This window comes from Sarcophilus harrisii, chromosome 6, assembly GCF_902635505.1.
Source record: "Sarcophilus harrisii chromosome 6, mSarHar1.11, whole genome shotgun sequence".
In the NCBI taxonomy this organism is placed as follows: Eukaryota; Metazoa; Chordata; class Mammalia; order Dasyuromorphia; family Dasyuridae; genus Sarcophilus; species Sarcophilus harrisii.
Window position 1 is genome coordinate 112177232 of NC_045431.1, and position 12207 is coordinate 112189438.

Here is a 12207-nt window from a genome sequence, read left to right on the forward strand (position 1 = left end):
GTCATTAAAATAGTTTTTTGGGAGTCTGATTGGTATAGCGCTAAATAAATAGATAAGTTTAGGTAATATTGTCATCTTTATTATATTTGCTCGCCCTATCCAAGAGCATTAATATTTTTCCAATTGGTTAGATCAGACTTAATTTGTGTGAAAAGTGGTCTGTAATTTTGCTCATAAAGTTTCTGATTTTCCCTTGGCAGATAGATTCCTAAATATTTTATATTATCAGTAGTTACTTTAAATGGAATTTCTCTTTGTAACTCTGACTGTTGGATTTTGTTAGTGTTATATAAGAATGCTGATGACTTATGTGGGTTTATTTTATAACCAGAAACTTTGCTAAAGTTGTGGATTATTTCTAATAACTTTTTAGCAGAATCTCTGGGGTTCTCTAAGTATACCATCATGTCATCGGCAAAGAGTGATCATTTGGTTTCCTCATTGCCTATTCTTATTCCTTTAATCTCTTTCTCAGCTCTTATTGCTATAGCTAGCGTTTCTAATACAATATTAAATAGTAACGGTGATAGTGGGCAACCTTGTTTCACTCCAGATCTTATTGGGAATGGTTGCAGTTTGTCTCCATTACATATGATGCTTACTGATGGTTTTAAATAGATGCTGCTGATTATTTTAAGGAAAAGTCCATTTATTCCTATACTCTCAAGTGTTTTTAATAGGAATGGATGTTGGATTTTATCAAATGCTTTTTCTGCATCTATTGAGATGATCATAAGGTTTTTGTTAATATGGTTATTAACATGGCCAATTATATTGATAGTTTTCCTAATATTGAATCAGCCCTGCATTCCTGGTATAAATCCTACTTGATCATAGTGTATTATCTTGGAGAAGATTTTCTGTAGTCTTTTTGCTAATATCTTATTTAACATTTTAGCATCAGTATTCATTAGGGAGATTGGTGTATAATTTTCTTTCTCTGTCTTCAGCCTACCTGGTTTAGGTATCAGTACCATGTCTGTGTCATAGAAGGAATTTGGTAGGCCTACTTCATTCCCTATTTTATCAAATAATTTATATAGCTTTGGGGCCAATTGTTCTTTAAATGTTTGGTAAAATTCACATGTAAATCCATCTGGTCCTGGGGATTTTTTCTTAGGGAGTTGTTTAATTGCCTGTTCTATTTCTTTTACTGAAATGGGATTATTCAAGCAATTTACTTCCTCCTCTGTTAGTCTGGGAAGTCTATATTTTTGGAGGTAGTCATCCATTTCACTTAGGTTATCAAATTTATTGGCATAAAGTTGAGCAAAATAACTCCTTATTATTTCTCTAATTTCCTCTTCATTGGTGGAAAGTTCTCCCTTTTCATTTTTAAGACTACTAATTTCATTTTCCTCCCTCCTTTTTCTAATCAGATTTACCAAAGGCTTATCTATTTTATTGGCTTTTCATAAAACCAACTCTTAGTTTTATTAATTAGTTCAATAGTTTTTTACTTTCAATATTTTTAATTTCTCCTTTTAATTTTAGAATTTCCAATTTAGTATTTGATTGGGGTTTTAATTTGGTCTTTTTTAGTTTTTTTAGTTGCAAGCCCAATTCATTAATGTTTTCTTTCTCGGTTTTATTCAAGTAAGCCTCTAAGGATATAAAATTCCCTCTTATTACCGCTTTGGCTGCATCCCACAAATTTTGGTATGATGTCTCATCATTGTCATTATCTTCAGTGAAATTATTAATTGTATCTATAATTTGCTGCTTCACCCCAATCATTTTTTAAGATGAGATTGTTTAGTTTCCAATTACTTTTTGGTCTATTTCCCCCTAACTTTTTGTTGAATGTAGTTTTTATTGCATCATGATCTGAAAAGAAAGCATTTACTGTTTCTGCTTTCTTGCATTTAATTTTGAGGTCTTTATGTCCTAATATATGGTCAATTTTTGAATAGGTTCCATGAACTGCTGAGAAGAAAGTATATTCCTTTCTATCTCCATTCAATTTTCTCCAAAGATCCAACATACCTAATTTTTCTAATATTCTATTTACTTCTTTAATTTCTTTCTTATTTGTTTTGTGGTTTGATTTGTCTAATTCTGAGAGTGCAAGGTTGAGATCTCCTACTATTACAGTTTTGTTGTCTATTTCTTCTTGCAATTCTCTTAACTTCTCCTTTAGGAAGTTGGATGCCATACCACTTGGTGCATATATGTTTAATATTGATATTGCTTCGTTGTTTATGCTCCCCTTTAGCAGGATGTAGTTTCCTTCCTTATCTCTTTTAATTAGATCAATTTTACTTTTGCTTGATCTGAGATAAGGATGGCTACCCTCTTTTTGACTTCACCTGAAGCATAATAGATTTTGCTCCAGCCTTTTACCTTTACTCTATATGTATCTCCCTGCTTTAAATGTGTTTCTTGTAAACAACATATTGTAGGGTTCTGACTTTTGATCCAGTCTACTATCTGCCTCCTCTTTATGGGGGAGTTCATCCCATTCACATTTACGGTTAGAATTACCAAATCTGTATTTCCTGCCATCCTAATAACCCCAGATTGTGCTTTACTTATTCTTGCCTCCCCCAACCCTCTTTCCCCCTTTTAAACTTATGTACCCCTCTTGTATCACGATACTTATCCTCTTTATAATCCCTCCCTCCCCCCCTTTGAGTCTTTCCCCCTTCCTTCCCTTATTACTCTTTTTCTTTTTCCCTTTTCCTCTCCCCCATTTTTAATGAGGCGAGAGCGAATTTTCTCTAAAAACAAATGTCAATTATTTTTTCTTTGAGCCAACTCTGATGTGAGTAAGATTCACACAATGTTCCTCCCCCTCTCTAAATTCCCTCAGATATGATAAGTTTCCTTAGCCTCTTTGTGGGATGTGGTTTCCCTCTTTTTATCCCTCCTTCCCACCTTATTCTGCCATCATCCCTTTTCCATATCTACTTCCCTTTTTTATGTTATATCAGTACAATCAAATTATCCATGTATTCTTTTTGTATATCCACAACAGAAATATAATTCTCAAGAGTTATTTTTACCTTTTCTGCATCTCTTGAGTTCTATGGTTGGAGATCAAATTTTTTGTTTAGTTCTGGTTTTTTCTTCAGAAACAAATGGAATTCATTTGTTTCATTAAATGTCCATCTTCTTCCCTGGAAGAAAATGCTCAGCTTAGCTAGGTGTACTACCCAATTACTAATGTCAGTCTTAGACATATGGTTTGCATTTCCACATGTAAAATGGAAATAATTTGTCATTATTAAATTCCTTGAAATTAGACTTTAATGTTTATTTTTATATATTATATTTTCTATAGAGTTCAGGTTTGATTGAGACAAAATTCTTAAAATTTGAGAGCTTATAGAATGTCATTTATTCATTCAAAATAATGCTCAATTTTGCAGGATATAATATTTTTTTTCTAAAGGCCTAATTCTTTTGATTATTGATATATGGTATTCCTGGTCCTACAGTCTTTTTTTTTTTTTTTTTTTTTTTTTTTTGAAGTTGCTGATAAATACTGTTTAATTCTTATTGTAGCTCCAGCATAATTAAATTGTTTTTTTTTTAGTTTAATCTTTAATCTAAGGGTTTTAAAATTTTGCAATAATGTTCTTATGTGTTTTCCTTGCATGATATCTTTGAGGTAGTAATTGGTGGACTATTTCTATTTCTACATTGCCTTCTTGTTCTATTACTTCAAGACACTTTTCTTGTATTAGGGCAAGATTCTATTTTTGGTCACACTCATCAGATATCTCAAGTATTCTTGTATTTTCTCTTTTTTTCTGTTCTCCAGATCTGTTGTTTTACTTATATTTCAAGTTTTTGCTATTTTTTCATCTTTATATTTTGTTTTGTTATTTCTTGGTATTTCATGGCTTCACAGGTTTTGTTTTGACCAATTCTAATTTTCAAAGCATTATTTTCTTCTTTAAGACTATGGAAATCATTTTCTAGTTGGTTATTTTTTCATATTCTTCTTGTTTTTATTGGATTATTCTTTTTCGTTATTGCTTAATTTTGTTTTTCTTGATCTTTATCATTTGATTTTTAAAGTCTTTTGGGAGTTCTTCTATGAATTCTTTCTGGGCAAATTGCCACTTAACATTACTCTTAGGGGTGGAAGAGGATCTTTCTACTTCAATGTCCTCCTCTGAAGGTAAACTCCAGTTTTTCCTGTTATCATAATGTTCTATGGTTGTTGTTGTTGTTGTTGTTTTTTTCCTTTTCCCTGCTTGTCTAAATTTTTTTTTCAAAACTAAATAAAAATAAGAAAAAACAAAACAGAAAAACAAAGACATGAAAGGGAAATTAAAACAAAATAAAACATTGTCATGTGCCCAGCAGAATGTCAGGGAGGATTCAAAAGATGTAACAATAAATTTCCCTTTCAAGAAAGCATATGTCATAATGGAAGAGATTATATTCATGACTGTCTTTTTTTTTTTTTTTTTTTGCTTCCAACTAAGTTATTCTTTTGCTTTTTGCTTTGCTGGGCATTTTTTCCCTCTTTCATTCCCCCCACATTTTGCAAGCAGCTTACTACTAAGCATGGATAGAAAGACAGAAATATGGACATAAATATGAATATAGATATCTACATAGACATATAGATAAAGATCTATAGAAATACAGATAAAATCATATACACATACATATATCTTTATACACACATACATACACCTACATGTATACATATGTACACATTATGTATATGTATAAAGATGAATTTATACATATGTAAACATATATCTGAAGCAAGATTAATATGCTGACATATAATGTAGATCTCTCTCTTGATTGAATCTTTAAGTTTCATATTATCTCAGGTCAATGATTACTAGTTCTACTTTTTTTTAAATTTTCAAATAATTCTACTCCTGATTCTTGTTGTAGCATTTGTGTATGTGTCCTATCCCTGCTAATTCCTCTACTTTAAACTTACCTTACTATTACTGAACTTTGCCCTCCATCTACTGCACTTTTCCCCACTTTTCCTTCCCTCTTTATTCCATTCCCATTAATCTACATACCTTATCCTTCTCTTAATTCAAACACAGTTCTAAATCCCATTTTACACTTATGCCACCTTCCCCATTTACGTTTTCTATTAATCTACACACTTTATCCCACTGTCATAACTCTATACAACCTTCTACATCCAACCTTAATCCTTATTCTTTGCCCATTAGTCTACATATTTGTCCCAATGCCCACAAATCTATACATCCTTCAGTACTCAGCCTTATCCTATTCCTTCTCCACTTATGTTTTATAGATTTTGGAGGGTGTTACATCCCTCATAGTTACATCCCTACATACACACACATATATAGATACTATGCATCCATATGTGTATTCATATATTCCCTATTTAACCCATGCCCAATATGAGTAGGCATTGAGAAGTACCAGTCCTTCTCCAACTTCTAATGCTTCTGGGTCTATTCTTCCTCTGCATTTTATTCAAATAACATAATCACTATTTTTTATGTTTTCCTAGGCAGTTTTGGTTTTTAGAATCATATCATACTAATATTTTCTCCAATCTTTCTTTTGAGCTACCCAATTACTGATATCAATTTTTTTTTTAATTCTGAATAGTATTTTATTTTTCAAACACAGGTAAATAGAGTTTTCAACATTCATTTTTGTAAGACTTTGTGTTCCAAATTTTTCTTCCTTCCTCCCTTACTACCTCTTTCCTGAGACAGCAAGTAATCCTATATAAGCTAAATATGTGCAATTCTTTTAGACATATTTCCATATTTATCTTGTGATACAAGAAAAATCTGACTTAAAAGTGTGGGAAAACTACAAGAATGAAAACAAACAAATAAAAGATGAAAACACTATGCTTCAATTCATAATCATCTTTTTTTCTGGATGTGGATGACATTTTCCATCCAAAGTTTATTGGAATTCTCATGGATCATCACATTGCACAGGATCATCACATAATCTTGTTATTGTGTATAATGTTCTTCTTACTTCACTCATCAGTTCATATAAGTCTTTTCAGGCTTTTCTCAAATCAACATACTCATCATTTTTATGGAAAAATATATTCTATTACTCCCATAGATCCTACTTATTCAGCTATTTTCCAATTTATGGGCATCCACTCAATTTCCAATTCCTTGCAACTATAAAAAGGGTTACTACAAACATTTTTTTTCAGAATGTGGATACTTTTCCCTTTTTTATGATCTATTTGAGGTACAGAACCAGTAGGGACACTACTGGATTAAAGAGTATGTACACTTTTATAGAATTTAGGGTATTTTTTCAAATTGCTTTCCAGAAAAAATTTGTTCTTGCCGAGTCTTTTGAAAATAATCTTTGATGTTGGCTCTTGCATGTTAAGCTTTTTATGTAGTTAGCCTTTGGTTAAGACAAAATCCTCAAAATCTTCAATTTCTTGGAATGTGCTTTTTTTCCTTCAACAAAATAGTAAATTTTGTTGGATATAATATTTTTGGCCACAAGCTTATTTCTTTTTATTGTTGTTATATGCTATTCTAGTTCTTGCAGTCTTTTGTTGTAATTGCTAATAGACCCTGGGTGATTTTAAATTTTGTTCCAGTATATCTGACCTTTTGATTTTTGTTTGTTTGTTTCTTGCAATTTTTTTTTCTCTTTCATCTGGGGTGTCAAAATTTGGCAATAGAATACTTATGTGTTTACCATATACAATTTTTTTTTGAGATGTGATCATTAGAATTTTTTTTTTATTTCTATTTTCCCTTCATGTTTTGTAACTCCAGGATAATTTTCTTTAATAATTTCTTCCATTATTGTGTCAAGGTTTTTTGGTTTTTGTTTTGTTTTGTTTTGGTAACACCTTTTAAGTAGTTCAATTATTTTTATGATTTCTCTTTTTTATCTTTTCTTGAGATATGTTGTTTTTCCTATGTTTCATATTTGCTTCTATTTTATTTGTTCTTTATATATTTTTGTTATTTCTTGGCTTCTTATACCTTCACAGGCTTCACCCATTTCTAGTTTTCTTTTTTTTTTAATTATAGCTTTTTTATTTACAAGTTATATGCATGGGTAATTTTACAGCATTGACAATTGCCAAACCTTTTGTTCCAATTTTTCCCTTCCTTCCCCCTCACACTCTCCCCCAGATGGCAGGTTGACCAATACATGTTAAATATGTTAAAGTATAAATTAAATACAATATAAGTATACATGTCCAAACAGTTATTTTGCTGTACAAAAAGAATCAGACTTTGAAATAGTGTACAATTAGCCCGTGAAGGAAATAAAAACTGCAGGCAGACAAAAATATAGGGATTGGGAATTCTATGTAGTGGTTCATCGTCCTCTCCCAGAGTTCTTTTGCTGGGTATAGCTGGTTTGATTCATTACTGCTCTATTGGAACTGATTTAGTTCATCTCATTGCTGAAGATGGCCTGGTCCATCAGAATTGATTATCATATAATATTGTTGAAGTATATAATGATGTCCTGGTCCTGCTCATTTCACTCAGCATCAGTTCATGTAAGTCACTCCAGGCCTTTCTGAAATCATCCTGTTGGTCATTTCTTACCAAACAATAATATTCCATAATATTCATATGCCACAATTTATGCAGCCATTTTCCAATTGATGATTGGCATCCACTCAGTTTCCAGTTTCTGGACACTACAAAGATGGCTGCCACAAACATTCTTGCACATACAGGTCTTTTTCCTTTCTTTAAAATCTCTTTGGGATATAAGCCCAATAGTCCATTTCTAGTTTTCAAAGAATGTTCTTCTTCATTAAGACTCTGACTCTCCTTTAGTAGTTGATTACTTTTTTTTCATCATGATCTTGTTTTTCTTAGATTTTTTTTGTGTGTGTGTGTGTGTGTGTGTTTCCTCAATTTTTCAATGGACATTTAACATCTTTTTGAATTTCTTCTAATTTTTTTTTTTTGTGCAGATAGTCATTTAACATTCCTCTTTGGGGTAGAAATGGCTTATTTAATTTCACTGTCCTCCTTTGAAGATGAATCCTGATCTTCCCTATTGCCAAAGCAAGGTGCTTTATTTATTTATTTTCCTTCTTTACCAGTTCATGTTTTGTCTTCATTTGTTTATTTTTATTTGGGGTATTTTTATTGTTGTTGTTAGTGTAAACTCGTCTAATCTAAGCTTCCCTTCAGTTACTTACATGGAACCCCAAACCAACAGTTCCACCCTCCTGCAAGTACCTGTAGCTAACAATATTCCTGCCTCACTACTTCTGCATGCCCAACGTGTGCTTCCTCTTTCTCACTCAGGCTCTTATTTCTGTAGCCCAGCTGTGCCTGCTATTCTTAATCAGCAGAAGTTCTCTAAATCTTCAAAACTCTCCATGCTGTCCAGGAAGCAAAAGCTCTTATGGTTGGGACTAAGGCTACCTCTGAACTTGTTTATTTCCAGAGCTCTCAACTTCCCACTCAGTGGAGTTATCTTGGAGGTTTTACAATTCTCACTAATTCAAACTGAATGCTAGGGTCTTTTTTCCTGGCTTCTCCATTTGTCCCAGGAGGACCTCTCTTTTGCCCCAATTTTATTTGTTTTTCAAAGATTTGTATTTTCCCCGAGTCAAAATTTTGTTTTAGCTGTGGAAGAAATGTAGAGAGCTTGGAATTTTCTGACTGACTTTACCATCTTCTGAGAATTTTCTGCCCATGTTCTTTTTAATGTCTTATGTTATTATCGAGTAATTCAAAGAATAACTTGGTTTTTTTGGAGATATTCAGTTATTAAGAAGGGCGGGGAATGCAATAAGTCTAAACTATTTAAAAAAGTATAACATTGTAAGAAAGGCAAGAAATAAGACTGGTATTATAAGGGTTAAAAAGCCTCTGGGAGCAAGGAATGCAGCTCAAGGCATGTGGAAAGACCTGAGGGATGAAAGGTACTGAGGCACAGGCCAGTCCTACATGGAGGTGGGGCATAGCCTTAGGAGGAGTTGTCTGACCCCAGGTAAGTGTGGCCTAACCATGCAGCTGTAAGAGTAGCTCAAAAGGGAGCTACCTGGTTAGAGGAGTCTATCGGGGCATAATAGGTATGATTTGGTTAATTAGTTTCTATGGGTTAGTCAAGTATAAAATACACTTATTTTATGACCTATTTTAAATGAATAAATATATTTTATTATTGTTGTTTTCTTAAGATATTTTTAGAGTATAATCAAAATAGCGAGCAATCTAACTTTTTAAGTTAAAAAAAACTTAAAGTCACAATTAAAATTATTTCTCCTTCCAATAATCTTCTTAAAGCAAAATGCAGATTTTTTTTTAAAAAATCGATCAATAAATAACTACATTGTTTAATTTTTTTTTGGAGATCAAAATTGCATCTCTTTAATTTTGATTATATTAAGTCAAAAAGTTTTTTTTTTTTTTTTTTTACGAATAAAATTAATGCAGATAAATTTAGAAGGGAAGCAATAAACTGGGAAAACATTTTTACATTCAAGGGTTCTGATAAAGGCCTCATTTCTAAAATATATGAAGAATTGACTCAAATTTATAAGAATTCAAGCCATTTTCCAATTGATAAATGGTGAAAGAGTATGAATAGACAATTTTCAGGTGAAGAAATTAAAATCATTTCTAGTCATATGAAAAAGGTGCTCTAAATCATTATTGAACAAAAAATGCAAATTAAAACAACTCTGAGATACCACTACATACCTCTCAGATTGGCTAAGATGACAGGCAAAGATAATGACAGAGATAATGACAAAGCAGCTAGATGGCACAATTGATAGAACACTGGCCCTGAAGTCAGGAGGACCTGAGTTAAAATCTGGCTTCAGACACTTAATACTTTCTAGCTGTGTGACCCTGAGCAAGTCATGTAACCCCAATTGCCTCAGCAAAAAAAAAAAAAAAAAGAAAGAAAGAAAGAAAAAAGAAAGAAATGATAATGCCAGATGTTGGAGGGAATGGGAGAAAACTGGGACACTAATGCATTTTTGGTGGAATTGTGAATGGATCCAAACATTCTGGAGAATAATTTGAAACTATGCCCAAAGAGCTATCAAACTGTGAATACCCTTTGATCCAGAAGTGTTTTTATAGGGCTTATATTCTAAAGAGATCTTAAAGGATGGAAAGGGACCCATACGTGCAAAAATTTTTGTGGCAGCCCTTTTTGTAGTGTCAAGAAACTGGAAACCAAGTGGATTTCCATTAGTTGGAGAATGGCTAAATAAGTTATGGTATATGAATATTATGAAATATTATTGTTCTGTGAGAAATGATCATCAGGATGATTTCAGAGAGGCCTGGAGAGACTTACATGAACTGATGCTAAGTGAAAAGAGAAGAATCAGTAGATAATTGTACATGACAACAACAAGATTATAATATGATCAATACTGATGGATGTGGCTCCCTTCAAATTTGAGATATTTCAGACCATTTCCAGTGATCTTGTGATGAAGGACTGTGGGAACTGAGCGTGGTTCACAACATAGCATTTTCACTTATTTTGTTGTTGTTTGCTTTTTTTTTCAGTTTCAGTTGATTGTTCTTGTGTAGCAAGATAATTTTATAAATATGTATGGATATATTGAATTTAACATATATTTCTATCATGTTTAATGCATATTGGACTACTTGCCATCTAGGGGACGAGGTGGGAGAAGGGAGTGGGGGAGTTGGAACACAGGTTTTGCAAGGGCTAATGTTGTAGAATTATCCATGCATATCTTTTGAAAGATAAAACAAAAACTTTAATAAAATAAAAATAATTACATAAATATATAATAAAAATAAACTGCATTTTTAAATATTAAAAAAATAGCTATATCTTTATGTATTCTATATACTCATCTGTCTATTGGAGGATTGGGGCATATTTCATAATCATTCTTTTAAAATTGGGACCTTTTATTGATCAAAGAACTAAAGTCTTTCAAAATCAATTTTCTCTATATTGTAACCATTATCCTAACTATGTTTATTTAAACATACATCATTTCATACAAATATACATATATATATATATATGTATATATATTATATATAAGCATTTAGGTTTTTTGTTTTGTTTTGTTTTGTTTTTACTCTGTACATGATTTATTAAAGGATTAGATGTGATACTGGTGTAGTTGGGTCAAATGGGATGTACAGTTTAACAACTTTCTGATCACATTACAAAATTGCTGTCCAGGATGGTTATACTAGTCCACAGACCCACAAACAGTTCACTAGTATAGCTATTGTACTTCAGATCCTTCAATATATGTAAATTTTATCTTTTTATTTTATCTTTTCCATTCTGATAGACATAATGTATAGCCTCAAAATTAATTAATTTGTGTTTTTGAAGTTATTAGTGGTTTAAAGAATGTTGTTCATACAATGTTGATAGCTTGTTTTTTTCCTTTGAAAACTTCTAGCAGGGCAGAGCCAAGATGGCAAAGAAGACACATGCAGCATTCTAATCTCGTCTCATACCCTCACGTAGCTACCAAAGTCAGCCTCAGAAATAGTGCTTGACTGGTAAAATCCATGAGTATTGGAAGTACAACACCTTATCAGCTGAAAATAATGTGGAAGATTGCCAGAAAAGGTTTGTTCTGATCAGTGGGAACAGGCCAGTGCAGGTAGGGAGGTAAAACCAGAGGCTAGCATACTGAGCAGACCAGGGCAGGGGTGGTCTCCATGGATGAAAAATTTTCAAGGAGGACTCTACCACAGGTTGGCTGCTCTACTTTAATTACAAAGCAGTAGAACAGCAGAGAAGTTAAAGACAAAGATAGAGTGCACTCCCCCCAAAAAAACAAAAAACACCAGAATCTAACAGGATCTGGCTATGCCCACACAGCACCCAGCAGTGACTTACCACAAACCACAGTACAGGTGTGGAGCCACATTCTGCATCACGGGGCTTTTGCCCAGGACAGTCACACTTCTGCACACCAGGAAGGCTTGGCCCAGTGTGGCCTCTAATCTGCACAGCGAGATTATTCCCAGGGCAGAGATACTTCTGGTGAGAGACTATTCTCAGAGCACTTCTGCAGCTTGGCCTCTCTTAGCAGCCTGTTTGTAGGAGAGCTACTGTCCATATATCTATCCCTGCTCTGCAGAGGAAGCTGGTAATCGTCTTGCCCTGAAGAAAAACGCCAAGGGCTTTTTAAAAATTAGTAAAAAAGGGAAGCATACACTAAGATTGATAGCTTTTATACAGAAAGAGAGCAGGTTTTCAACCCCAGGCAGATGAATAGCAGACAGTCTCAAG